The 26,316-nt window shown below is 42.0% G+C and overlaps 36 non-coding genes across 36 annotated transcripts; all 36 read left to right on the top strand.

The window, feature by feature from the left end:
- The first annotated feature begins 38 nt into the window (after positions 1-38).
- On the top strand, positions 39-111 carry trnav-aac (transfer RNA valine (anticodon AAC)). The gene has a single exon. It is a non-coding gene; the product is annotated as a tRNA-Val (tRNA).
- A 512-nt stretch (positions 112-623) lies between these two features.
- trnav-cac (transfer RNA valine (anticodon CAC)) lies at positions 624-696 on the top strand. The gene has a single exon. It is a non-coding gene; the product is annotated as a tRNA-Val (tRNA).
- An 801-nt stretch (positions 697-1,497) lies between these two features.
- On the top strand, positions 1,498-1,570 carry trnav-aac (transfer RNA valine (anticodon AAC)). Its single transcript has one exon. It is a non-coding gene; the product is annotated as a tRNA-Val (tRNA).
- A 512-nt stretch (positions 1,571-2,082) lies between these two features.
- trnav-cac (transfer RNA valine (anticodon CAC)) lies at positions 2,083-2,155 on the top strand. Its single transcript has one exon. It is a non-coding gene; the product is annotated as a tRNA-Val (tRNA).
- Positions 2,156-2,957: 802 nt separating this feature from the next.
- Positions 2,958-3,030, top strand: trnav-aac (transfer RNA valine (anticodon AAC)). The gene has a single exon. It is a non-coding gene; the product is annotated as a tRNA-Val (tRNA).
- A 511-nt stretch (positions 3,031-3,541) lies between these two features.
- Positions 3,542-3,614, top strand: trnav-cac (transfer RNA valine (anticodon CAC)). Its single transcript has one exon. It is a non-coding gene; the product is annotated as a tRNA-Val (tRNA).
- Positions 3,615-4,416: 802 nt separating this feature from the next.
- On the top strand, positions 4,417-4,489 carry trnav-aac (transfer RNA valine (anticodon AAC)). The gene has a single exon. It is a non-coding gene; the product is annotated as a tRNA-Val (tRNA).
- Positions 4,490-5,001: 512 nt separating this feature from the next.
- trnav-cac (transfer RNA valine (anticodon CAC)) lies at positions 5,002-5,074 on the top strand. The gene has a single exon. It is a non-coding gene; the product is annotated as a tRNA-Val (tRNA).
- An 801-nt stretch (positions 5,075-5,875) lies between these two features.
- On the top strand, positions 5,876-5,948 carry trnav-aac (transfer RNA valine (anticodon AAC)). Its single transcript has one exon. It is a non-coding gene; the product is annotated as a tRNA-Val (tRNA).
- Positions 5,949-6,460: 512 nt separating this feature from the next.
- trnav-cac (transfer RNA valine (anticodon CAC)) lies at positions 6,461-6,533 on the top strand. Its single transcript has one exon. It is a non-coding gene; the product is annotated as a tRNA-Val (tRNA).
- A 796-nt stretch (positions 6,534-7,329) lies between these two features.
- Positions 7,330-7,402, top strand: trnav-aac (transfer RNA valine (anticodon AAC)). Its single transcript has one exon. It is a non-coding gene; the product is annotated as a tRNA-Val (tRNA).
- Positions 7,403-7,914: 512 nt separating this feature from the next.
- Positions 7,915-7,985, top strand: trnav-cac (transfer RNA valine (anticodon CAC)). Its single transcript has one exon. It is a non-coding gene; the product is annotated as a tRNA-Val (tRNA).
- Positions 7,986-8,786: 801 nt separating this feature from the next.
- Positions 8,787-8,859, top strand: trnav-aac (transfer RNA valine (anticodon AAC)). Its single transcript has one exon. It is a non-coding gene; the product is annotated as a tRNA-Val (tRNA).
- Positions 8,860-9,373: 514 nt separating this feature from the next.
- trnav-cac (transfer RNA valine (anticodon CAC)) lies at positions 9,374-9,446 on the top strand. The gene has a single exon. It is a non-coding gene; the product is annotated as a tRNA-Val (tRNA).
- Positions 9,447-10,248: 802 nt separating this feature from the next.
- On the top strand, positions 10,249-10,321 carry trnav-aac (transfer RNA valine (anticodon AAC)). The gene has a single exon. It is a non-coding gene; the product is annotated as a tRNA-Val (tRNA).
- A 512-nt stretch (positions 10,322-10,833) lies between these two features.
- trnav-cac (transfer RNA valine (anticodon CAC)) lies at positions 10,834-10,906 on the top strand. The gene has a single exon. It is a non-coding gene; the product is annotated as a tRNA-Val (tRNA).
- Positions 10,907-11,709: 803 nt separating this feature from the next.
- Positions 11,710-11,782, top strand: trnav-aac (transfer RNA valine (anticodon AAC)). Its single transcript has one exon. It is a non-coding gene; the product is annotated as a tRNA-Val (tRNA).
- Positions 11,783-13,168: 1,386 nt separating this feature from the next.
- Positions 13,169-13,241, top strand: trnav-aac (transfer RNA valine (anticodon AAC)). The gene has a single exon. It is a non-coding gene; the product is annotated as a tRNA-Val (tRNA).
- Positions 13,242-13,752: 511 nt separating this feature from the next.
- Positions 13,753-13,825, top strand: trnav-cac (transfer RNA valine (anticodon CAC)). The gene has a single exon. It is a non-coding gene; the product is annotated as a tRNA-Val (tRNA).
- A 798-nt stretch (positions 13,826-14,623) lies between these two features.
- trnav-aac (transfer RNA valine (anticodon AAC)) lies at positions 14,624-14,696 on the top strand. The gene has a single exon. It is a non-coding gene; the product is annotated as a tRNA-Val (tRNA).
- Positions 14,697-15,208: 512 nt separating this feature from the next.
- On the top strand, positions 15,209-15,281 carry trnav-cac (transfer RNA valine (anticodon CAC)). Its single transcript has one exon. It is a non-coding gene; the product is annotated as a tRNA-Val (tRNA).
- A 702-nt stretch (positions 15,282-15,983) lies between these two features.
- On the top strand, positions 15,984-16,056 carry trnav-aac (transfer RNA valine (anticodon AAC)). The gene has a single exon. It is a non-coding gene; the product is annotated as a tRNA-Val (tRNA).
- A 512-nt stretch (positions 16,057-16,568) lies between these two features.
- On the top strand, positions 16,569-16,641 carry trnav-cac (transfer RNA valine (anticodon CAC)). Its single transcript has one exon. It is a non-coding gene; the product is annotated as a tRNA-Val (tRNA).
- Positions 16,642-17,443: 802 nt separating this feature from the next.
- Positions 17,444-17,516, top strand: trnav-aac (transfer RNA valine (anticodon AAC)). Its single transcript has one exon. It is a non-coding gene; the product is annotated as a tRNA-Val (tRNA).
- A 512-nt stretch (positions 17,517-18,028) lies between these two features.
- trnav-cac (transfer RNA valine (anticodon CAC)) lies at positions 18,029-18,101 on the top strand. The gene has a single exon. It is a non-coding gene; the product is annotated as a tRNA-Val (tRNA).
- Positions 18,102-18,903: 802 nt separating this feature from the next.
- trnav-aac (transfer RNA valine (anticodon AAC)) lies at positions 18,904-18,976 on the top strand. The gene has a single exon. It is a non-coding gene; the product is annotated as a tRNA-Val (tRNA).
- Positions 18,977-19,488: 512 nt separating this feature from the next.
- trnav-cac (transfer RNA valine (anticodon CAC)) lies at positions 19,489-19,561 on the top strand. Its single transcript has one exon. It is a non-coding gene; the product is annotated as a tRNA-Val (tRNA).
- Positions 19,562-20,364: 803 nt separating this feature from the next.
- trnav-aac (transfer RNA valine (anticodon AAC)) lies at positions 20,365-20,437 on the top strand. The gene has a single exon. It is a non-coding gene; the product is annotated as a tRNA-Val (tRNA).
- Positions 20,438-20,948: 511 nt separating this feature from the next.
- trnav-cac (transfer RNA valine (anticodon CAC)) lies at positions 20,949-21,021 on the top strand. The gene has a single exon. It is a non-coding gene; the product is annotated as a tRNA-Val (tRNA).
- Positions 21,022-21,827: 806 nt separating this feature from the next.
- trnav-aac (transfer RNA valine (anticodon AAC)) lies at positions 21,828-21,900 on the top strand. The gene has a single exon. It is a non-coding gene; the product is annotated as a tRNA-Val (tRNA).
- Positions 21,901-22,412: 512 nt separating this feature from the next.
- On the top strand, positions 22,413-22,485 carry trnav-cac (transfer RNA valine (anticodon CAC)). The gene has a single exon. It is a non-coding gene; the product is annotated as a tRNA-Val (tRNA).
- An 801-nt stretch (positions 22,486-23,286) lies between these two features.
- On the top strand, positions 23,287-23,359 carry trnav-aac (transfer RNA valine (anticodon AAC)). Its single transcript has one exon. It is a non-coding gene; the product is annotated as a tRNA-Val (tRNA).
- A 511-nt stretch (positions 23,360-23,870) lies between these two features.
- On the top strand, positions 23,871-23,943 carry trnav-cac (transfer RNA valine (anticodon CAC)). Its single transcript has one exon. It is a non-coding gene; the product is annotated as a tRNA-Val (tRNA).
- An 800-nt stretch (positions 23,944-24,743) lies between these two features.
- Positions 24,744-24,816, top strand: trnav-aac (transfer RNA valine (anticodon AAC)). The gene has a single exon. It is a non-coding gene; the product is annotated as a tRNA-Val (tRNA).
- A 513-nt stretch (positions 24,817-25,329) lies between these two features.
- On the top strand, positions 25,330-25,402 carry trnav-cac (transfer RNA valine (anticodon CAC)). The gene has a single exon. It is a non-coding gene; the product is annotated as a tRNA-Val (tRNA).
- Positions 25,403-26,204: 802 nt separating this feature from the next.
- trnav-aac (transfer RNA valine (anticodon AAC)) lies at positions 26,205-26,277 on the top strand. The gene has a single exon. It is a non-coding gene; the product is annotated as a tRNA-Val (tRNA).
- Positions 26,278-26,316: the final 39 nt, after the last annotated feature.

Below are 26,316 nucleotides of genomic sequence, written 5' to 3' on the forward strand. Positions count from 1 at the left end.
GCAAAAGTCAGCCACACCCTTAGGATTACAAGTTTTAGGTTTCCGTAGTGTAGTGGTTATCACGTTCGCCTAACACGCGAAAGGTCCCCGGTTCGAGACCGGGCGGAAACACATTTTAACAAATTGGACAGTAAGCCTATTCACTTCGGGCTCGGTCCCAATTTCGGAATTCATCCTTTTCCTTCGCACTTCTCAGTATTTGGTATTCAGACCTACCTTTTTTGTTGTGTAACGCACTCTGCATATGTGGCAAGCTTGGGCGCTCTGAATATATTCCTGCTACGTGTGGTCTGAGGTCCATAATGATTCAAATAGTTTATCATGCCAGGGTAAGCCGACAAGAAACACAGCTCTTATTTTAAGTGTTTTTAAAATCCCCTGTGGGGAACATGAAGGGTGGAAAATCGATTGGAACCATTTTCCTGTTTGACCGCTAGATTTTAATGGGTATTATGGCTCTTTCTGTGGTACTCAATTTGGGATATTATGTGAGGTAGACTTGTGGTCATTCCTAATATTTTCCACGACTTCCTCTTTTTGAATTGTCGTTTCCGTAGTGCAGTGGTTATCACGTTCGCCTCACATGCAAAAGTCAGTCACACCCATAGTATTCCACTGAATCGGTTTCTGTAGTGTAGTGGTTATCACATTTGCCTCACACGCGAAAGGTCCCCGGCTCGAAACCGGGCGGAAACATTTAGTAATATTCAAAATTTCCCAATGCCCGGATTCTAGCATTTGGTTTGAAACAGTTGACTTTTGTCTAAACCTTGCTGTCTCCCTCTCCGACCTGGGGATCAATGTTGCCGTTTTTTGTGGACCTCCACCGTGCAATCTGTATGAATGTGACCAGACTGACAGCTTCTCAGAGCCAGGCAAATTCATTTATCAGGGTCATTGTAATGGATATATCCAAAGAAATGGCAATATAATCCAAGGTAAAACAAACAAAAATGTAGATAGTTTTCTGTCATTTCAGCTGCTTGATGTGATTGTGTGATACATTTAGTTGGCTGGCTAGCAAAGGAAAAGAAGCTAGCCTGCATCGGTACAGTGCATTTGGAAAGTTTTCAGCCCCCTTACTTTTTTCCACATTTTGTTACGTTACAGCCTTATACTAAAATGGAGGAAATAAAATAAAATAAAATCTATCTACACACAATACCCCATAATGACAAAGCGATAACATAAAGTTTTTATTAATAAAACAAATATTTTAAAAATACCTTATTTACATACGTTTTCAGACCCTTTGCTATGAGGCTGGAAATTGAGCCCAGGTCCATCCTGTTTCTGAGAGCGATAAATTCCCCACCCAGCCAAAGTCAGCCACACCAAGCCTCTTCCAAGAGCCGGCTGCACACGATAATTCCCGGCTTCTCAAGCCTTATTGCTCAATTAATGGACAAAGGAATATCTGATTTTCAATAGGTTCTGAGAGCGATAAATGACCCACCCAGCAAAAGTCAGCCACACCCTTAGGATTCCACGTTTTAGGTTTCCGTAGTGTAGTGGTTATCACGTTCGCCTAACACGCGAAAGGTCCCCGGTTCGAGACCGGGCGGAAACACATTTTAACAAATTGGACAGTAAGCCTATTCACTTCGGGCTCGGTCCCAATTTCGGAATTCATCCTTTTCCTTCGCACTTCTCAGTATTTGGTATTCAGACCTACCTTTTTTGTTGTGTAACGCACTCTGCATGTGTGGCAAGCTTGGGCGCTCTGAATATATTCCTGCTACGTGTGGTCTGAGGTCCATAATGATTCAAATAGTTTATCATGCCAGGGTAAGCCGACAAGAAACACAGCTCTTATTTTAAGTGTTTTTAAAATCCCCTGTGGGGAACATGAAGGGTGGAAAATCGATTGGAACCATTTTCCTGTTTGACCGCTAGATTTTAATGGGTATTATGGCTCTTTCTGTGGTACTCAATTTGGGATATTATGTGAGGTAGACTTGTGGGCATTCCTAATATTTTCCACGACTTCCTCTTTTTGTATTGTCGTTTCCGTAGTGCAGTGGTTATCACGTTCGCCTCACATGCAAAAGTCAGTCACACCCATAGTATTCCACTGAATCGGTTTCTGTAGTGTAGTGGTTATCACGTTCGCCTCACACGCGAAAGGTCCCCGGTTCGAAACCGGGCAGAAACATTTAGTAATATTCAAAATTTCCCAATCCCCGGATTCTAGCATTTGGTTTGAAACAGTTGACTTTTGTCTAAACCTTGCTGTCTCCCTCTCCGACCTGGGGATCAATGTTGCCGTTTTTTGGGGGACCTCCACCGTGCGATCTGTATGAATGTGACCAGACTGACAGCTTCTCAGAGCCAGGCAAATTCATTTATCAGGGTCATTGTAATGGATATATCCAAAGAAATGGCAATATAATCCAAGGTAAAACAAACAAAAATGTAGATGGTTTTCTGTCATTTCAGCTGCTTGATGTGATTGTGTGATACATTTAGTTGGCTGGCTAGCAAAGGAAAAGAAGCTAGCCTGCATCGGTACAGTGCATTTGGAAAGTTTTCAGCCCCCTTACTTTTTTCCACATTTTGTTACGTTACAGCCTTATACTAAAATGGAGGAAATAAAATAAAATAAAATCTATCTACACACAATACCCCATAATGACAAAGCGATAACATAAAGTTTTTATTAATAAAACAAATATTTTAAAAATACCTTATTTACATACGTTTTCAGACCCTTTGCTATGAGGCTGGAAATTGAGCTCAGGTCCATCCTGTTTCTGAGAGCGATAAATTCCCCACCCAGCCAAAGTCAGCCACACCAAGCCTCTTCCAAGAGCCGGCTGCACACGATAATTCCCGGCTTCTCAAGCCTTATTGCTCAATTAATGGACAAAGGAATATCTGATTTTCAATAGGTTCTGAGAGCGATAAATGACCCACCCAGCAAAAGTCAGCCACACCCTTAGGATTCCACGTTTTAGGTTTCCGTAGTGTAGTGGTTATCACGTTCGCCTAACACGCGAAAGGTCCCCGGTTCGAGACCGGGCGGAAACACATTTTAACAAATTGGACAGTAAGCCTATTCACTTCGGGCTCGGTCCCAATTTCGGAATTCATCCTTTTCCTTCGCACTTCTCAGTATTTGGTATTCAGACCTACCTTTTTTGTTGTGTAACGCACTCTGCATGTGTGGCAAGCTTGGGCGCTCTGAATATATTCCTGCTACGTGTGGTCTGAGGTCCATAATGATTCAAATAGTTTATCATGCCAGGGTAAGCCGACAAGAAACACAGCTCTTATTTTAAGTGTTTTTAAAATCCCCTGTGGGGAACATGAAGGGTGGAAAATCGATTGGAACCATTTTCCTGTTTGACCGCTAGATTTTAATGGGTATTATGGCTCTTTCTGTGGTACTCAATTTGGGATATTATGTGAGGTAGACTTGTGGGCATTCCTAATATTTTCCACGACTTCCTCTTTTTGAATTGTCGTTTCCGTAGTCAGTGGTTATCACGTTCGCCTCACATGCAAAAGTCAGTCACACCCATAGTATTCCACTGAATCGGTTTCTGTAGTGTAGTGGTTATCACGTTCGCCTCACACGCGAAAGGTCCCCGGCTCGAAACCGGGCGGAAACATTTAGTAATATTCAAAATTTCCCAATGCCCAGATTCTAGCATTTGGTTTGAAACAGTTGACTTTTGTCTAAACCTTGCTGTCTCCCTCTCCGACCTGGGGATCAATGTTGCCGTTTTTTTGGGGACCTCCACCGTGCGATCTGTATGAATGTGACCAGACTGACAGCTTCTCAGAGCCAGGCAAATTCATTTATCAGGGTCATTGTAATGGATATATCCAAAGAAATGGCAATATAATCCAAGGTAAAACAAACAAATATGTAGATGGTTTTCTGTCATTTCAGCTGCTTGATGTGATTGTGTGATACATTTAGTTGGCTGGCTAGCAAAGGAAAAGAAGCTAGCCTACATCGGTACAATGCATTTGGAAAGTTTTCAGCCCCCTTACTTTTTTCCACATTTTGTTACGTTACAGCCTTATACTAAAATGGAGGAAATAAAATAAAATAAAATCTATCTACACACAATACCCCATAATGACAAAGCGATAACATAAAGTTTTTATTAATAAAACAAATATTTTAAAAATACCTTATTTACATACGTTTTCAGACCCTTTGCTATGAGGCTGGAAATTGAGCTCAGGTCCATCCTGTTTCTGAGAGCGATAAATTCCCCACCCAGCCAAAGTCAGCCACACCAAGCCTCTTCCAAGAGCCGGCTGCACACGATAATTCCCGGCTTCTCAAGCCTTATTGCTCAATTAATGGACAAAGGAATATCTGATTTTCAATAGGTTCTGAGAGCGATAAATGACCCACCCAGCAAAAGTCAGCCACACCCTTAGGATTCCACGTTTTAGGTTTCCGTAGTGTAGTGGTTATCACGTTCGCCTAACACGCGAAAGGTCCCCGGTTCGAGACCGGGCGGAAACACATTTTAACAAATTGGACAGTAAGCCTATTCACTTCGGGCTCGGTCCCAATTTCGGAATTCATCCTTTTCCTTCGCACTTCTCAGTATTTGGTATTCAGACTTACCTTTTTTGTTGTGTAACGCACTCTGCATGTGTGGCAAGCTTGGGCGCTCTGAATATATTCCTGCTACGTGTGGTCTGAGGTCCATAATGATTCAAATAGTTTATCATGCCAGGGTAAGCCGACAAGAAACACAGCTCTTATTTTAAGTGTTTTTAAAATCCCCTGTGGGGAACATGAAGGGTGGAAAATCGATTGGAACCATTTTCCTGTTTGACCGCTAGATTTTAATGGGTATTATGGCTCTTTCTGTGGTACTCAATTTGGGATATTATGTGAGGTAGACTTGTGGGCATTCCTAATATTTTCCACGACTTCCTCTTTTTGAATTGTCGTTTCCGTAGTGCAGTGGTTATCACGTTCGCCTCACATGCAAAAGTCAGTCACACCCATAGTATTCCACTGAATCGGTTTCTGTAGTGTAGTGGTTATCACGTTCGCCTCACACGCGAAAGGTCCCCGGCTCGAAACCGGGCGGAAACATTTAGTAATATTCAAAATTTCCCAATGCCCAGATTCTAGCATTTGGTTTGAAACAGTTGACTTTTGTCTAAACCTTGCTGTCTCCCTCTCCGACCTGGGGATCAATGTTGCCGTTTTTTGGGGACCTCCACCGTGCGATCTGTATGAATGTGACCAGACTGACAGCTTCTCAGAGCCAGGCAAATTCATTTATCAGGGTCATTGTAATGGATATATCCAAAGAAATGGCAATATAATCCAAGGTAAAACAAACAAATATGTAGATGGTTTTCTGTCATTTCAGCTGCTTGATGTGATTGTGTGATACATTTAGTTGACTGGCTAGCAGAGGAAAAGAAGCTAGCCTACATCGGTACAGTGCATTTGGAAAGTTTTCAGCCCCCTTACTTTTTTCCACATTTTGTTACGTTACAGCCTTATACTAAAATGGAGGAAATAAAATAAAATAAAATCTATCTACACACAATACCCCATAATGACAAAGCGATAACATAAAGTTTTTATTAATAAAACAAATATTTTAAAAATACCTTATTTACATACGTTTTCAGACCCTTTGCTATGAGGCTGGAAATTGAGCTCAGGTCCATCCTGTTTCTGAGAGCGATAAATTCCCCACCCAGCCAAAGTCAGCCACACCAAGCCTCTTCCAAGAGCCGGCTGCACACGATAATTCCCGGCTTCTCAAGCCTTATTGCTCAATTAATGGACAAAGGAATATCTGATTTTCAATAGGTTCTGAGAGCGATAAATGACCCACCCAGCAAAAGTCAGCCACACCCTTAGGATTCCACGTTTTAGGTTTCCGTAGTGTAGTGGTTATCACGTTCGCCTAACACGCGAAAGGTCCCCGGTTCGAGACCGGGCGGAAACACATTTTAACAAATTGGACAGTAAGCCTATTCACTTCGGGCTCGGTCCCAATTTCGGAATTCATCCTTTTCCTTCGCACTTCTCAGTATTTGGTATTCAGACTTACCTTTTTTGTTGTGTAACGCACTCTGCATGTGTGGCAAGCTTGGGCGCTCTGAATATATTCCTGCTACGTGTGGTCTGAGGTCCATAATGATTCAAATAGTTTATCATGCCAGGGTAAGCCGACAAGAAACACAGCTCTTATTTTAAGTGTTTTTAAAATCCCCTGTGGGGAACATGAAGGGTGGAAAATCGATTGGAACCATTTTCCTGTTTGACCGCTAGATTTTAATGGGTATTATGGCTCTTTCTGTGGTACTCAATTTGGGATATTATGTGAGGTAGACTTGTGGGCATTCCTAATATTTTCCACGACTTCCTCTTTTTGAATTGTCGTTTCCGTAGTGCAGTGGTTATCACGTTCGCCTCACATGCAAAAGTCAGTCACACCCATAGTATTCCACTGGATATGTTTCTGTAGTGTAGTGGTTATCACTTTCGCCTCACATGCAAAAGGTCTCCGGTTCGAAACCGGGCAGAAACATTTAGTAATATTCAAAATTTCCCAATGCCCGGATTCTAGCATTTGGTTTGAATCAATTGACTGTTGTCTAAACCTTGCTGTCTCCCTCTCCAACCTGGGGATCAATGTTGCCGTTTTTTGGGGACCTCCACCGTGCGATCTGTATGAATGTGACCAGACTGACAGCTTCTCAGAGCCAGGCAAATTCATTTATCAGGGTCATTGTAATGGATATATCCAAAGAAATGGCAATATAATCCAAGGTAAAACAAACAAAAATGTAGATGGTTTTCTGTCATTTCAGCTGCTTGATGTGATTGTGTGATACATTTAGTTGGCTGGCTAGCAAAGGAAAAGAAGCTAGCCTGCATCGGTACAGTGCATTTGGAAAGTTTTCAGCCCCCTTACTTTTTTCCACATTTTGTTACGTTACAGCCTTATACTAAAATGGAGGAAATAAAATAAAATCTATCTACACACAATACCCCATAATGACAAAGCGATAACATAAAGTTTTTATTAATAAAACAAATATTTTAAAAATACCTTATTTACATACGTTTTCAGACCCTTTGCTATGAGGCTGGAAATTGAGCTCAGGTCCATCCTGTTTCTGAGAGCGATAAATTCCCCACCCAGCCAAAGTCAGCCACACCAAGCCTCTTCCAAGAGCCGGCTGCACACGATAATTCCCGGCTTCTCAAGCCTTATTGCTCAATTAATGGACAAAGGAATATCTGATTTTCAATAGGTTCTGAGAGCGATAAATGACCCACCCAGCAAAAGTCAGCCACACCCTTAGGATTCCACGTTTTAGGTTTCCGTAGTGTAGTGGTTATCACGTTCGCCTAACACGCGAAAGGTCCCCGGTTCGAGACCGGGCGGAAACACATTTTAACAAATTGGACAGTAAGCCTATTCACTTCGGGCTCGGTCCCAATTTCGGAATTCATCCTTTTCCTTCGCACTTCTCAGTATTTGGTATTCAGACTTACCTTTTTTGTTGTGTAACGCACTCTGCATGTGTGGCAAGCTTGGGCGCTCTGAATATATTCCTGCTACGTGTGGTCTGAGGTCCATAATGATTCAAATAGTTTATCATGCCAGGGTAAGCCGACAAGAAACACAGCTCTTATTTTAAGTGTTTTTAAAATCCCCTGTGGGGAACATGAAGGGTGGAAAATCGATTGGAACCATTTTCCTGTTTGACCGCTAGATTTTAATGGGTATTATGGCTCTTTCTGTGGTACTCAATTTGGGATATTATGTGAGGTAGACTTGTGGGCATTCCTAATATTTTCCACGACTTCCTCTTTTTGAATTGTCGTTTCCGTAGTGCAGTGGTTATCACGTTCGCCTCACATGCAAAAGTCAGTCACACCCATAGTATTCCACTGAATCTGTTTCTGTAGTGTAGTGGTTATCACGTTCGCCTCACACGCGAAAGGTCCCCGGTTCGACCGGGCAGAAACATTTAGTAATATTCAAAATTTCCCAATGCCCGGATTCTAGCATTTGGTTTGAAACAGTTGACTTTTGTCTAAACCTTGCTGTCTCCCTCTCCGACCTGGGGATCAATGTTGCCGTTTTTTGGGGACCTCCACCGTGCGATCTGTATGAATGTGACCAGACTGACAGCTTCTCAGAGCCAGGCAAATTCATTTATCAGGGTCATTGTAATGGATATATCCAAAGAAATGGCAATATAATCCAAGGTAAAACAAACAAAAATGTAGATAGTTTTCTGTCATTTCAGCTGCTTGATGTGATTGTGTGATACATTTAGTTGGCTGGCTAGCAAAGGAAAAGAAGCTAGCCTGCATCGGTACAGTGCATTTGGAAAGTTTTCAGCCCCCTTACTTTTTTCCACATTTTGTTACGTTACAGCCTTATACTAAAATGGAGGAAATAAAATAAAATAAAATCTATCTACACACAATACCCCATAATGACAAAGCGATAACATAAAGTTTTTATTAATAAAACAAATATTTTAAAAATACCTTATTTACATACGTTTTCAGACCCTTTGCTATGAGGCTGGAAATTGAGCCCAGGTCCATCCTGTTTCTGAGAGCGATAAATTCCCCACCCAGCCAAAGTCAGCCACACCAAGCCTCTTCCAAGAGCCGGCTGCACACGATAATTCCCGGCTTCTCAAGCCTTATTGCTCAATTAATGGACAAAGGAATATCTGATTTTCAATAGGTTCTGAGAGCGATAAATGACCCACCCAGCAAAAGTCAGCCACACCCTTAGGATTCCACGTTTTAGGTTTCCGTAGTGTAGTGGTTATCACGTTCGCCTAACACGCGAAAGGTCCCCGGTTCGAGACCGGGCGGAAACACATTTTAACAAATTGGACAGTAAGCCTATTCACTTCGGGCTCGGTCCCAATTTCGGAATTCATCCTTTTCCTTCGCACTTCTCAGTATTTGGTATTCAGACTTACCTTTTGTTGTTGTTGTAACGCACTCTGCATGTGTGGCAAGCTTGGGCGCTCTGAATATATTCCTGCTACGTGTGGTCTGAGGTCCATAATGATTCAAATAGTTTATCATGCCAGGGTAAGCCGACAAGAAACACAGCTCTTATTTTAAGTGTTTTTAAAATCCCCTGTGGGGAACATGAAGGGTGGAAAATCGATTGGAACCATTTTCCTGTTTGACCGCTAGATTTTAATGGGTATTATGGCTCTTTCTGTGGTACTCAATTTGGGATATTATGTGAGGTAGACTTGTGGTCATTCCTAATATTTTCCACGACTTCCTCTTTTTGAATTGTCGTTTCCGTAGTGCAGTGGTTATCACGTTCGCCTCACATGCAAAAGTCAGTCACACCCATAGTATTCCACTGAATCGGTTTCTGTAGTGTAGTGGTTATCACGTTTGCCTCACACGCGAAAGGTCCCCGGCTCGAAACCGGGCGGAAACATTTAGTAATATTCAAAATTTCCCAATGCCCGGATTCTAGCATTTGGTTTGAAACAGTTGACTTTTGTCTAAACCTTGCTGTCTCCCTCTCCGACCTGGGGATCAATGTTGCCGTTTTTTTGTGGACCTCCACCGTGCAATCTGTATGAATGTGACCAGACTGACAGCTTCTCAGAGCCAGGCAAATTCATTTATCAGGGTCATTGTAATGGATATATCCAAAGAAATGGCAATATAATCCAAGGTAAAACAAACAAAAATGTAGATAGTTTTCTGTCATTTCAGCTGCTTGATGTGATTGTGTGATACATTTAGTTGGCTGGCTAGCAAAGGAAAAGAAGCTAGCCTACATCGGTACAATGCATTTGGAAAGTTTTCAGCCCCCTTACTTTTTTCCACATTTTGTTACGTTACAGCCTTATACTAAAATGGAGGAAATAAAATAAAATAAAATCTATCTACACACAATACCCCATAATGACAAAGCGATAACATAAAGTTTTTATTAATAAAACAAATATTTTAAAAATACCTTATTTACATACGTTTTCAGACCCTTTGCTATGAGGCTGGAAATTGAGCTCAGGTCCATCCTGTTTCTGAGAGCGATAAATTCCCCACCCAGCCAAAGTCAGCCACACCAAGCCTCTTCCAAGAGCCGGCTGCACACGATAATTCCCGGCTTCTCAAGCCTTATTGCTCAATTAATGGACAAAGGAATATCTGATTTTCAATAGGTTCTGAGAGCGATAAATGACCCACCCAGCAAAAGTCAGCCACACCCTTAGGATTCCACGTTTTAGGTTTCCGTAGTGTAGTGGTTATCACGTTCGCCTAACACGCGAAAGGTCCCCGGTTCGAGACCGGGCGGAAACACATTTTAACAAATTGGACAGTAAGCCTATTCACTTCGGGCTCGGTCCCAATTTCGGAATTCATCCTTTTCCTTCGCACTTCTCAGTATTTGGTATTCAGACTTACCTTTTTTGTTGTGTAACGCACTCTGCATGTGTGGCAAGCTTGGGCGCTCTGAATATATTCCTGCTACGTGTGGTCTGAGGTCCATAATGATTCAAATAGTTTATCATGCCAGGGTAAGCCGACAAGAAACACAGCTCTTATTTTAAGTGTTTTTAAAATCCCCTGTGGGGAACATGAAGGGTGGAAAATCGATTGGAACCATTTTCCTGTTTGACCGCTAGATTTTAATGGGTATTATGGCTCTTTCTGTGGTACTCAATTTGGGATATTATGTGAGGTAGACTTGTGGGCATTCCTAATATTTTCCACGACTTCCTCTTTTTGAATTGTCGTTTCCGTAGTGCAGTGGTTATCACGTTCGCCTCACATGCAAAAGTCAGTCACACCCATAGTATTCCACTGAATCGGTTTCTGTAGTGTAGTGGTTATCACGTTCGCCTCACACGCGAAAGGTCCCCGGTTCGAAACCGGGCAGAAACATTTAGTAATATTCAAAATTTCCCAATCCCCGGATTCTAGCATTTGGTTTGAAACAGTTGACTTTTGTCTAAACCTTGCTGTCTCCCTCTCCGACCTGGGGATCAATGTTGCCGTTTTTTTTGGGGACCTCCACCGTGCGATCTGTATGAATGTGACCAGACTGACAGCTTCTCAGAGCCAGGCAAATTCATTTATCAGGGTCATTGTAATGGATATATCCAAAGAAATGGCAATATAATCCAAGGTAAAACAAACAAAAATGTAGATGGTTTTCTGTCATTTCAGCTGCTTGATGTGATTGTGTGATACATTTAGTTGGCTGGCTAGCAAAGGAAAAGAAGCTAGCCTGCATCGGTACAGTGCATTTGGAAAGTTTTCAGCCCCCTTACTTTTTTCCACATTTTGTTACGTTACAGCCTTATACTAAAATGGAGGAAATAAAATAAAATAAAATCTATCTACACACAATACCCCATAATGACAAAGCGATAACATAAAGTTTTTATTAATAAAACAAATATTTTAAAAATACCTTATTTACATACGTTTTCAGACCCTTTGCTATGAGGCTGGAAATTGAGCTCAGGTCCATCCTGTTTCTGAGAGCGATAAATTCCCCACCCAGCCAAAGTCAGCCACACCAAGCCTCTTCCAAGAGCCGGCTGCACACGATAATTCCCGGCTTCTCAAGCCTTATTGCTCAATTAATGGACAAAGGAATATCTGATTTTCAATAGGTTCTGAGAGCGATAAATGACCCACCCAGCAAAAGTCAGCCACACCCTTAGGATTCCACGTTTTAGGTTTCCGTAGTGTAGTGGTTATCACGTTCGCCTAACACGCGAAAGGTCCCCGGTTCGAGACCGGGCGGAAACACATTTTAACAAATTGGACAGTAAGCCTATTCACTTCGGGCTCGGTCCCAATTTCGGAATTCATCCTTTTCCTTCGCACTTCTCAGTATTTGGTATTCAGACCTACCTTTTTTGTTGTGTAACGCACTCTGCATGTGTGGCAAGCTTGGGCGCTCTGAATATATTCCTGCTACGTGTGGTCTGAGGTCCATAATGATTCAAATAGTTTATCATGCCAGGGTAAGCCGACAAGAAACACAGCTCTTATTTTAAGTGTTTTTAAAATCCCCTGTGGGGAACATGAAGGGTGGAAAATCGATTGGAACCATTTTCCTGTTTGACCGCTAGATTTTAATGGGTATTATGGCTCTTTCTGTGGTACTCAATTTGGGATATTATGTGAGGTAGACTTGTGGTCATTCCTAATATTTTCCACGACTTCCTCTTTTTGAATTGTCGTTTCCGTAGTGCAGTGGTTATCACGTTCGCCTCACCTGCAAAAGTCAGTCACACCCATAGTATTCCACTGAATCGGTTTCTGTAGTGTAGTGGTTATCACATTCGCCTCATACGCGAATGGTCCCCGGTTCGAAACCGGGCGGGAACATTTAGTAATATTCAAAATTTCCCAATGCCCAGATTCTAGCATTTGGTTTGAAACAGTTGACTTTTGTCTAAACCTTGCTGTCTCCCTCTCCGATCTGGGGATCAATGTTGCCGTTTTTTGGGGACCTCCACCGTGCGATCTGTATGAATGTGACCAGACTGACAGCTTCTCAGAGCCAGGCAAATTCATTTATCAGGGTCATTGTAATGGATATATCCAAAGAAATGGCAATATAATCCAAGGTAAAACAAACAAAAATGTAGATGGTTTTCTGTCATTTCAGCTGCTTGATGTGATTGTGTGATACATTTAGTTGGCTGGCTAGCAAAGGAAAAGAAGCTAGCCTGCATCGGTACAGTGCATTTGGAAAGTTTTCAGCCCCCTTACTTTTTTCCACATTTTGTTACGTTACAGCCTTATACTAAAATGGAGGAAATAAAATAAAATAAAATCTATCTACACACAATACCCCATAATGACAAAGCGATAACATAAAGTTTTTATTAATAAAACAAATATTTTAAAAATACCTTATTTACATACGTTTTCAGACCCTTTGCTATGAGGCTGGAAATTGAGCTCAGGTCCATCCTGTTTCTGAGAGCGATAAATTCCCCACCCAGCCAAAGTCAGCCACACCAAGCCTCTTCCAAGAGCCGGCTGCACACGATAATTCCCGGCTTCTCAAGCCTTATTGCTCAATTAATGGACAAAGGAATATCTGATTTTCAATAGGTTCTGAGAGCGATAAATGACCCACCCAGCAAAAGTCAGCCACACCCTTAGGATTCCACGTTTTAGGTTTCCGTAGTGTAGTGGTTATCACGTTCGCCTAACACGCGAAAGGTCCCCGGTTCGAGACCGGGCGGAAACACATTTTAACAAATTGGACAGTAAGCCTATTCACTTCGGGCTCGGTCCCAATTTCGGAATTCATCCTTTTCCTTCGCACTTCTCAGTATTTGGTATTCAGACCTACCTTTTTTGTTGTGTAACGCACTCTGCATGTGTGGCAAGCTTGGGCGCTCTGAATATATTCCTGCTACGTGTGGTCTGAGGTCCATAATGATTCAAATAGTTTATCATGCCAGGGTAAGCCGACAAGAACACAGCTCTTATTTTAAGTGTTTTTAAAATCCCCTGTGGGGAACATGAAGGGTGGAAAATCGATTGGAACCATTTTCCTGTTTGACCGCTAGATTTTAATGGGTATTATGGCTCTTTCTGTGGTACTCAATTTGGGATATTATGTGAGGTAGACTTGTGGGCATTCCTAATATTTTCCACGACTTCCTCTTTTTGAATTGTCGTTTCCGTAGTGCAGTGGTTATCACGTTCGCCTCACATGCAAAAGTCAGTCACACCCATAGTATTCCACTGAATCGGTTTCTGTAGTGTAGTGGTTATCACGTTCGCCTCACACGCGAAAGGTCCCCGGTTCGAAACCGGGCGGAAACATTTAGTAATATTCAAAATTTCCCAATGCCCGGATTCTAGCATTTGGTTTGAAACAGTTGACTTTTGTCTAAACCTTGCTGTCTCCCTCTCCGACCTGGGGATCAATGTTGCCGTTTTTTGGGGACCTCCACCGTGCGATCTGTATGAATGTGACCAGACTGACAGCTTCTCAGAGCCAGGCAAATTCATTTATCAGGGTCATTGTAATGGATATATCCAAAGAAATGGCAATATAATCCAAGGTAAAACAAACAAAAATGTAGATGGTTTTCTGTCATTTCAGCTGCTTGATGTGATTGTGTGATACATTTAGTTGGCTGGCTAGCAAAGGAAAAGAAGCTAGCCTGCATCGGTACAGTGCATTTGGAAAGTTTTCAGCCCCCTTACTTTTTTCCACATTTTGTTACGTTACAGCCTTATACTAAAATGGAGGAAATAAAATAAAATAAAATCTATCTACACACAATACCCCATAATGACAAAGCGATAACATAAAGTTTTTATTAATAAAACAAATATTTTAAAAATACCTTATTTACATACGTTTTCAGACCCTTTGCTATGAGGCTGGAAATTGAGCTCAGGTCCATCCTGTTTCTGAGAGCGATAAATTCCCCACCCAGCCAAAGTCAGCCACACCAATCTTCCAAGAGCCGGCTGCACACGATAATTCCCGGCTTCTCAAGCCTTATTGCTCAATTAATGGACAAAGGAATATCTGATTTTCAATAGGTTCTGAGAGCGATAAATGACCCACCCAGCAAAAGTCAGCCACACCCTTAGGATTCCACGTTTTAGGTTTCCGTAGTGTAGTGGTTATCACGTTCGCCTAACACGCGAAAGGTCCCCGGTTCGAGACCGGGCGGAAACACATTTTAACAAATTGGACAGTAAGCCTATTCACTTCGGGCTCGGTCCCAATTTCGGAATTCATCCTTTTCCTTCGCACTTCTCAGTATTTGGTATTCAGACCTACCTTTTTTGTTGTGTAACGCACTCTGCATATGTGGCAAGCTTGGGCGCTCTGAATATATTCCTGCTACGTGTGGTCTGAGGTCCATAATGATTCAAATAGTTTATCATGCCAGGGTAAGCCGACAAGAAACACAGCTCTTATTTTAAGTGTTTTTAAAATCCCCTGTGGGGAACATGAAGGGTGGAAAATCGATTGGAACCATTTTCCTGTTTGACCGCTAGATTTTAATGGGTATTATGGCTCTTTCTGTGGTACTCAATTTGGGATATTATGTGAGGTAGACTTGTGGGCATTCCTAATATTTTCCACGACTTCCTCTTTTTGAATTGTCGTTTCCGTAGTGCAGTGGTTATCACGTTCGCCTCACATGCAAAAGTCAGTCACACCCATAGTATTCCACTGAATCGGTTTCTGTAGTGTAGTGGTTATCACGTTCGCCTCACACGCGAAAGGTCCCCGGCTCGAAACCGGGCGGAAACATTTAGTAATATTCAAAATTTCCCAATGCCCGGATTCTAGCATTTGGTTTGAAACAGTTGACTTTTGTCTAAACCTTGCTGTCTCCCTCTCCGACCTGGGGATCTCCGTTTTTGTGGACCTGGGGATCAGATGACAGTTGCCAGGCAAATTCATTTTCAGGGTCATTGTAATGGACCTCCACCGATGTTTTCTGTCATCTGTATGAATGTGACCAGACTGACAGCTTCTCAGAGCCAGGCAAAACTAAAATAGGGTCATTGTAATGGATATATCCAAAGAAATGGCAATATAATCCAATAAAACAAACTACATTTCACAATACCCCATAATGACATTTGGAAAAGCCCCCTTACTTTTTTCCACGATACACTTATATAAAAAGTTTTTACACACAATTAATAAAACAAATAAATTTTAAAACAAAAAAATACCTTATTTACATACGTTTTCAGACCCTTTGCTATGAGGCTGGAAATTGAGCTCAGGTCCATCCTGTTTCTGAGAGCGATAAATTCCCCACCCAGCCAAAGTCAGCCACACCAAGCCTCTTCCAAGAGCCGGCTGCACACGATAATTCCCGGCTTCTCAAGCCTTATTGCTCAATTAATGGACAAAGGAATATCTGATTTTCAATAGGTTCTGAGAGCGATAAATGACCCACCCAGCAAAAGTCAGCCACACCCTTAGGATTCCATGTTTTAGGTTTCCGTAGTGTAGTGGTTATCACGTTCGCCTAACACGCGAAAGGTCCCCGGTTCGAGACCGGGCGGAAACACATTTTAACAAATTGGACAGTAAGCCTATTCACTTCGGGCTCGGTCCCAATTTCGGAATTCATCCTTTTCCCTCGCACTTCTCAGTATTTGGTATTCAGACTTACCTTTTTTGTTGTGTAACGCACTCTGCATGTGTGGCAAGCTTGGGCGCTCTGAATATATTCCTGCTACGTGTGGTCTGAGGTCCATAATGATTCAAATAGTTTATCATGCCAGGGTAAGCCGACAAGAAACACAGCTCTTATTTTAAGTGTTTTTAAAATCCCCTGTGGGGAACATGAAGGGTGGAAAATCGATTGGAACCATTTTCCTGTTTGACCGCTAGATTTTAATGGGTATTATGGCTCTTTCTGTGGTACTCAATTTGGGATATTATGTGAGGTAGACTTGTGGGCATTCCTAATATTTTCCACGACTTCCTCTTTTTGTATTGTCGTTTCCGTAGTGCAGTGGTTATCACGTTCGCCTCACATGCAAAAGTCAGTCACACCCATAGTATTCCACTGCATCTGTTTCTGTAGTGTAGTGGTTATCATGTTCGCCTCACACGCGAAAGGTCCCTGGTTCGAAACCGGGCAGAAACATTTAGTAATATTCAAAATTTCCCAATGCCCGGATTCTAGCATTTGGTTTGAAACAGTTGACTTTTGTCTAAACCTTGCTGTCTCCCTCTCCGACCTGGGGATCAATGTTGCCGTTTTTTTGTGGACCTCCACCGTGCGATCTGTATGAATGTGACCAGACTGACAGCTTCTCAGAGCCAGGCAAATTCATTTATCAGGGTCATTGTAATGGATATATCCAAAGAAATGGCAATATAATCCAAGGTAAAACAAACAAAAATGTAGATGGTTTTCTGTCATTTCAGCTGCTTGATGTGATTGTGTGATACATTTAGTTGGCTGGCTAGCAAAGGAAAAGAAGCTAGCCTACATCGGTACAGTGCATTTGGAAAGTTTTCAGCCCCCTTACTTTTTTACACATTTTGTTACGTTACAGCCTTATACTAAAATGGAGGAAATAAAATAAAATAAAATCTATCTACACACAATACCCCATAATGACAAAGCGATAACATAAAGTTTTTATTAATAAAACAAATATTTTAAAAATACCTTATTTACATACGTTTTCAGACCCTTTGCTATGAGGCTGGAAATTGAGCCCAGGTCCATCCTGTTTCTGAGAGCGATAAATTCCCCACCCAGCCAAAGTCAGCCACACCAAGCCTCTTCCAAGAGCCGGCTGCACACGATAATTCCCGGCTTCTCAAGCCTTATTGCTCAATTAATGGACAAAGGAATATCTGATTTTCAATAGGTTCTGAGAGCGATAAATGACCCACCCAGCAAAAGTCAGCCACACCCTTAGGATTCCACGTTTTAGGTTTCCGTAGTGTAGTGGTTATCACGTTCGCCTAACACGCGAAAGGTCCCCGGTTCGAGACCGGGCGGAAACACATTTTAACAAATTGGACAGTAAGCCTATTCACTTCGGGCTCGGTCCCAATTTCGGAATTCATCCTTTTCCTTCGCACTTCTCAGTATTTGGTATTCAGACCTACCTTTTTTGTTTTGTAACGCACTCTGCATGTGTGGCAAGCTTGGGCGCTCTGAATATATTCCTGCTACGTGTGGTCTGAGGTCCATAATGATTTAAATAGTTTATCATGCCAGGGTAAGCCGACAAGAAACACAGCTCTTATTTTAAGTGTTTTTAAAATCCCCTGTGGGGAACATGAAGGGTGGAAAATCGATTGGAACCATTTTCCTGTTTGACCGCTAGATTTTAATGGGTATTATGGCTCTTTCTGTGGTACTCAATTTGGGATATTATGTGAGGTAGACTTGTGGGCATTCCTAATATTTTCCACGACTTCCTCTTTTTGAATTGTCGTTTCCGTAGTGCAGTGGTTATCACGTTCGCCTCACATGCAAAAGTCAGTCACACCCATAGTATTCCACTGAATCGGTTTCTGTAGTGTAGTGGTTATCACGTTCGCCTCACACGCGAAAGGTCCCCGGCTCGAAACCGGGCGGAAACATTTAGTAATATTCAAAATTTCCCAATGCCCGGATTCTAGCATTTGGTTTGAAACAGTTGACTTTTGTCTAAACCTTGCTGTCTCCCTCTCCGACCTGGGGATCAATGTTGCCGTTTTTTTGTGGACCTCCACCGTGCAATCTGTATGAATGTGACCAGACTGACAGCTTCTCAGAGCCAGGCAAATTCATTTATCAGGGTCATTGTAATGGATATATCCAAAGAAATGGCAATATAATCCAAGGTAAAACAAACAAAAATGTAGATAGTTTTCTGTCATTTCAGCTGCTTGATGTGATTGTGTGATACATTTAGTTGGCTGGCTAGCAAAGGAAAAGAAGCTAGCCTACATCGGTACAATGCATTTGGAAAGTTTTCAGCCCCCTTACTTTTTTCCACATTTTGTTACGTTACAGCCTTATACTAAAATGGAGGAAATAAAATAAAATAAAATCTATCTACACACAATACCCCATAATGACAAAGCGATAACATAAAGTTTTTATTAATAAAACAAATATTTTAAAAATACCTTATTTACATACGTTTTCAGACCCTTTGCTATGAGGCTGGAAATTGAGCTCAGGTCCATCCTGTTTCTGAGAGCGATAAATTCCCCACCCAGCCAAAGTCAGCCACACCAAGCCTCTTCCAAGAGCCGGCTGCACACGATAATTCCCGGCTTCTCAAGCCTTATTGCTCAATTAATGGACAAAGGAATATCTGATTTTCAATAGGTTCTGAGAGCGATAAATGACCCACCCAGCAAAAGTCAGCCACACCCTTAGGATTCCACGTTTTAGGTTTCCGTAGTGTAGTGGTTATCACGTTCGCCTAACACGCGAAAGGTCCCCGGTTCGAGACCGGGCGGAAACACATTTTAACAAATTGGACAGTAAGCCTATTCACTTCGGGCTCGGTCCCAATTTCGGAATTCATCCTTTTCCTTCGCACTTCTCAGTATTTGGTATTCAGACCTACCTTTTTTGTTGTGTAACGCACTCTGCATATGTGGCAAGCTTGGGCGCTCTGAATATATTCCTGCTACGTGTGGTCTGAGGTCCATAATGATTCAAATAGTTTATCATGCCAGGGTAAGCCGACAAGAAACACAGCTCTTATTTTAAGTGTTTTTAAAATCCCCTGTGGGGAACATGAAGGGTGGAAAATCGATTGGAACCATTTTCCTGTTTGACCGCTAGATTTTAATGGGTATTATGGCTCTTTCTGTGGTACTCAATTTGGGATATTATGTGAGGTAGACTTGTGGGCATTCCTAATATTTTCCACGACTTCCTCTTTTTGAATTGTCGTTTCCGTAGTGCAGTGGTTATCACGTTCGCCTCACATGCAAAAGTCAGTCACACCCATAGTATTCCACTGAATCGGTTTCTGTAGTGTAGTGGTTATCACGTTCGCCTCACACGCGAAAGGTCCCCGGCTCGAAACCGGGCGGAAACATTTAGTAATATTCAAAATTTCCCAATGCCCAGATTCTAGCATTTGGTTTGAAACAGTTGACTTTTGTCTAAACCTTGCTGTCTCCCTCTCCGACCTGGGGATCAATGTTGCCGTTTTTTGGGGACCTCCACCGTGCGATCTGTATGAATGTGACCAGACTGACAGCTTCTCAGAGCCAGGCAAATTCATTTATCAGGGTCATTGTAATGGATATATCCAAAGAAATGGCAATATAATCCAAGGTAAAACAAACAAAAATGTAGATAGTTTTCTGTCATTTCAGCTGCTTGATGTGATTGTGTGATACATTTAGTTGGCTGGCTAGCAAAGGAAAAGAAGCTAGCCTGCATCGGTACAGTGCATTTGGAAAGTTTTCAGCCCCCTTACTTTTTTCCACATTTTGTTACGTTACAGCCTTATACTAAAATGGAGGAAATAAAATAAAATAAAATCTATCTACACACAATACCCCATAATGACAAAGCGATAACATAAAGTTTTTATTAATAAAACAAATATTTTAAAAATACCTTATTTACATACGTTTTCAGACCCTTTGCTATGAGGCTTTGGAAATTGAGCTCAGGTCCATCCTGTTTCTGAGAGCGATAAATTCCCCACCCAGCCAAAGTCAGCCACACCAAGCCTCTTCCAAGAGCCGGCTGCACACGATAATTCCCGGCTTCTCAAGCCTTATTGCTCAATTAATGGACAAAGGAATATCTGATTTTCAATAGGTTCTGAGAGCGATAAATGACCCACCCAGCAAAAGTCAGCCACACCCTTAGGATTCCACGTTTTAGGTTTCCGTAGTGTAGTGGTTATCACGTTCGCCTAACACGCGAAAGGTCCCCGGTTCGAGACCGGGCGGAAACACATTTTAACAAATTGACAGTAAGCCTATTCACTTCGGGCTCGGTCCCAATTTCGGAATTCATCCTTTTCCTTCGCACTTCTCAGTATTTGGTATTCAGACTTACCTTTTTTGTTGTGTAACGCACTCTGCATATGTGGCAAGCTTGGGCGCTCTGAATATATTCCTGCTACGTGTGGTCTGAGGTCCATAATGATTCAAATAGTTTATCATGCCAGGGTAAGCCGACAAGAAACACAGCTCTTATTTTAAGTGTTTTTAAAATCCCCTGTGGGGAACATGAAGGGTGGAAAATCGATTGGAACCATTTTCCTGTTTGACCGCTAGATTTTAATGGGTATTATGGCTCTTTCTGTGGTACTCAATTTGGGATATTATGTGAGGTAGACTTGTGGGCATTCCTAATATTTTCCACGACTTCCTCTTTTTGAATTGTCGTTTCCGTAGTGCAGTGGTTATCACGTTCGCCTCACATGCAAAAGTCAGTCACACCCATAGTATTCCACTGAATCGGTTTCTGTAGTGTAGTGGTTATCACGTTCGCCTCACACGCGAAAGGTCCCCGGCTCGAAACCGGGCGGAAACATTTAGTAATATTCAAAATTTCCCAATGCCCAGATTCTAGCATTTGGTTTGAAACAGTTGACTTTTGTCTAAACCTTGCTGTCTCCCTCTCCGATCTGGGGATCAATGTGACCAGACTGACAGCTTGGGACCTCCACCGTGCGATCTGTATGAATGTGACCAGACTGACAGCTTCTCAGAGCCAGGCAAATTCATTTATCAGGGTCATTGTAATGGATATATCCAAAGAAATGGCAATATAATCCAAGGTAAAACAAACAAAAATGTAGATAGTTTTCTGTCATTTCAGCTGCTTGATGTGATTGTGTGATACATTTAGTTGGCTGGCTAGCAAAGGAAAAGAAGCTAGCCTACATCGGTACAATGCATTTGGAAAGTTTTCAGCCCCCTTACTTTTTTCCACATTTTGTTACGTTACAGCCTTATACTAAAATGGAGGAAATAAAATAAAATAAAATCTATCTACACACAATACCCCATAATGACAAAGCGATAACATAAAGTTTTTATTAATAAAACAAATATTTTAAAAATACCTTATTTACATACGTTTTCAGACCCTTTGCTATGAGGCTGGAAATTGAGCTCAGGTCCATCCTGTTTCTGAGAGCGATAAATTCCCCACCCAGCCAAAGTCAGCCACACCAAGCCTCTTCCAAGAGCCGGCTGCACACGATAATTCCCGGCTTCTCAAGCCTTATTGCTCAATTAATGGACAAAGGAATATCTGATTTTCAATAGGTTCTGAGAGCGATAAATGACCCACCCAGCAAAAGTCAGCCACACCCTTAGGATTCCACGTTTTAGGTTTCCGTAGTGTAGTGGTTATCACGTTCGCCTAACACGCGAAAGGTCCCCGGTTCGAGACCGGGCGGAAACACATTTTAACAAATTGGACAGTAAGCCTATTCACTTCGGGCTCGGTCCCAATTTCGGAATTCATCCTTTTCCTTCGCACTTCTCAGTATTTGGTATTCAGACTTACCTTTTTTGTTGTGTAACGCACTCTGCATATGTGGCAAGCTTGGGCGCTCTGAATATATTCCTGCTACGTGTGGTCTGAGGTCCATAATGATTCAAATAGTTTATCATGCCAGGGTAAGCCGACAAGAAACACAGCTCTTATTTTAAGTGTTTTTAAAATCCCCTGTGGGGAACATGAAGGGTGGAAAATCGATTGGAACCATTTTCCTGTTTGACCGCTAGATTTTAATGGGTATTATGGCTCTTTCTGTGGTACTCAATTTGGGATATTATGTGAGGTAGACTTGTGGGCATTCCTAATATTTTCCACGACTTCCTCTTTTTGAATTGTCGTTTCCGTAGTGCAGTGGTTATCACGTTCGCCTCACATGCAAAAGTCAGTCACACCCATAGTATTCCACTGAATCGGTTTCTGTAGTGTAGTGGTTATCACGTTCGCCTCACACGCGAAAGGTCCCCGGCTCGAAACCGGGCGGAAACATTTAGTAATATTCAAAATTTCCCAATGCCCGGATTCTAGCATTTGGTTTGAAACAGTTGACTTTTGTCTAAACCTTGCTGTCTCCCTCTCCGACCTGGGGATCAATGTTGCCGTTTTTTGGGGACCTCCACCGTGCAATCTGTATGAATGTGACCAGACTGACAGCTTCTCAGAGCCAGGCAAATTTATTTATCAGGGTCTTTGTGATGGATATATCCAAAGAAATGGCAATATAATCCAAGGTAAAACAAACAAAAATGTAGATGGTTTTCTGTCATTTCAGCTGCTTGATGTGATTGTGTGATACATTTAGTTGGCTGGCTAGCAAAGGAAAAGAAGCTAGCCTACATCGGTACAATGCATTTGGAAAGTTTTCAGCCCCCTTACTTTTTTCCACATTTTGTTACGTTACAGCCTTATACTAAAATGGAGGAAATAAAATAAAATAAAATCTATCTACACACAATACCCCATAATGACAAAGCGATAACATAAAGTTTTTATTAATAAAACAAATATTTTAAAAATACCTTATTTACATACGTTTTCAGACCCTTTGCTATGAGGCTGGAAATTGAGCTCAGGTCCATCCTGTTTCTGAGAGCGATAAATTCCCCACCCAGCCAAAGTCAGCCACACCAAGCCTCTTCCAAGAGCCGGCTGCACACGATAATTCCCGGCTTCTCAAGCCTTATTGCTCAATTAATGGACAAAGGAATATCTGATTTTCAATAGGTTCTGAGAGCGATAAATGACCCACCCAGCAAAAGTCAGCCACACCCTTAGGATTCCACGTTTTAGGTTTCCGTAGTGTAGTGGTTATCACGTTCGCCTAACACGCGAAAGGTCCCCGGTTCGAGACCGGGCGGAAACACATTTTAACAAATTGGACAGTAAGCCTATTCACTTCGGCTCGGTCCCAATTTCGGAATTCATCCTTTTCCTTCGCACTTCTCAGTATTTGGTATTCAGACCTACCTTTTTTGTTGTGTAACGCACTCTGCATATGTGGCAAGCTTGGGCGCTCTGAATATATTCCTGCTACGTGTGGTCTGAGGTCCATAATGATTCAAATAGTTTATCATGCCAGGGTAAGCCGACAAGAAACACAGCTCTTATTTTAAGTGTTTTTAAAATCCCCTGTGGGGAACATGAAGGGTGGAAAATCGATTGGAACCATTTTCCTGTTTGACCGCTAGATTTTAATGGGTATTATGGCTCTTTCTGTGGTACTCAATTTGGGATATTATGTGAGGTAGACTTGTGGGCATTCCTAATATTTTCCACGACTTCCTCTTTTTGAATTGTCGTTTCCGTAGTGCAGTGGTTATCACGTTCGCCTCACATGCAAAAGTCAGTCACACCCATAGTATTCCACTGAATCGGTTTCTGTAGTGTAGTGGTTATCACGTTCGCCTCACACGCGAAAGGTCCCCGGCTCGAAACCGGGCGGAAACATTTAGTAATATTCAAAATTTCCCAATGCCCGGATTCTAGCATTTGGTTTGAAACAGTTGACTTTTGTCTAAACCTTGCTGTCTCCCTCTCCGACCTGGGGATCAATGTTGCCGTTTTTTGGGACCTCCACCGTGCAATCTGTATGAATGTGACCAGACTGACAGCTTCTCAGAGCCAGGCAAATTCATTTATCAGGGTCATTGTAATGGATATATCCAAAGAAATGGCAATATAATCCAAGGTAAAACAAACAAAAATGTAGATAGTTTTCTGTCATTTCAGCTGCTTGATGTGATTGTGTGATACATTTAGTTGGCTGGCTAGCAAAGGAAAAGAAGCTAGCCTACATCGGTACAATGCATTTGGAAAGTTTTCAGCCCCCTTACTTTTTTCCACATTTTGTTACGTTACAGCCTTATACTAAAATGGAGGAAATAAAATAAAATAAAATCTATCTACACACAATACCCCATAATGACAAAGCGATAACATAAAGTTTTTATTAATAAAACAAATATTTTAAAAATACCTTATTTACATACGTTTTCAGACCCTTTGCTATGAGGCTGGAAATTGAGCTCAGGTCCATCCTGTTTCTGAGAGCGATAAATTCCCCACCCAGCCAAAGTCAGCCACACCAAGCCTCTTCCAAGAGCCGGCTGCACACGATAATTCCCGGCTTCTCAAGCCTTATTGCTCAATTAATGGACAAAGGAATATCTGATTTTCAATAGGTTCTGAGAGCGATAAATGACCCACCCAGCAAAAGTCAGCCACACCCTTAGGATTCCACGTTTTAGGTTTCCGTAGTGTAGTGGTTATCACGTTCGCCTAACACGCGAAAGGTCCCCGGTTCGAGACCGGGCGGAAACACATTTTAACAAATTGGACAGTAAGCCTATTCACTTCGGGCTCGGTCCCAATTTCGGAATTCATCCTTTTCCTTCGCACTTTCTCAGTATTTGGTATTCAGACCTACCTTTTTTGTTGTGTAACGCACTCTGCATATGTGGCAAGCTTGGGCGCTCTGAATATATTCCTGCTACGTGTGGTCTGAGGTCCATAATGATTCAAATAGTTTATCATGCCAGGGTAAGCCGACAAGAAACACAGCTCTTATTTTAAGTGTTTTTAAAATCCCCTGTGGGGAACATGAAGGGTGGAAAATCGATTGGAACCATTTTCCTGTTTGACCGCTAGATTTTAATGGGTATTATGGCTCTTTCTGTGGTACTCAATTTGGGATATTATGTGAGGTAGACTTGTGGGCATTCCTAATATTTTCCACGACTTCCTCTTTTTGAATTGTCGTTTCCGTAGTGCAGTGGTTATCACGTTCGCCTCACATGCAAAAGTCAGTCACACCCATAGTATTCCACTGAATCGGTTTCTGTAGTGTAGTGGTTATCACGTTCGCCTCACACGCGAAAGGTCCCCGGCTCGAAACCGGGCGGAAACATTTAGTAATATTCAAAATTTCCCAATGCCCGGATTCTAGCATTTGGTTTGAAACAGTTGACTTTTGTCTAAACCTTGCTGTCTCCCTCTCCGACCTGGGGATCAATGTTGCCGTTTTTTTGGGGACCTCCACCGTGCAATCTGTATGAATGTGACCAGACTGACAGCTTCTCAGAGCCAGGCAAATTCATTTATCAGGGTCATTGTAATGGATATATCCAAAGAAATGGCAATATAATCCAAGGTAAAACAAACAAAAATGTAGATAGTTTTCTGTCATTTCAGCTGCTTGATGTGATTGTGTGATACATTTAGTTGGCTGGCTAGCAAAGGAAAAGAAGCTAGCCTGCATCGGTACAGTGCATTTGGAAAGTTTTCAGCCCCCTTACTTTTTTCCACATTTTGTTACGTTACAGCCTTATACTAAAATGGAGGAAATAAAATAAAATAAAATCTATCTACACACAATACCCCATAATGACAAAGCGATAACATAAAGTTTTTATTAATAAAACAAATATTTTAAAAATACCTTATTTACATACGTTTTCAGACCCTTTGCTATGAGGCTGGAAATTGAGCTCAGGTCCATCCTGTTTCTGAGAGCGATAAATTCCCCACCCAGCCAAAGTCAGCCACACCAAGCCTCTTCCAAGAGCCGGCTGCACACGATAATTCCCGGCTTCTCAAGCCTTATTGCTCAATTAATGGACAAAGGAATATCTGATTTTCAATAGGTTCTGAGAGCGATAAATGACCCACCCAGCAAAAGTCAGCCACACCCTTAGGATTCCACGTTTTAGGTTTCCGTAGTGTAGTGGTTATCACGTTCGCCTAACACGCGAAAGGTCCCCGGTTCGAGACCGGGCGGAAACACATTTTAACAAATTGGACAGTAAGCCTATTCACTTCGGG

The sequence above is a fragment of the Oncorhynchus masou genome, chromosome 3 (assembly GCF_036934945.1).
Source record: "Oncorhynchus masou masou isolate Uvic2021 chromosome 3, UVic_Omas_1.1, whole genome shotgun sequence".
Classification (NCBI taxonomy): Eukaryota; Metazoa; Chordata; class Actinopteri; order Salmoniformes; family Salmonidae; genus Oncorhynchus; species Oncorhynchus masou.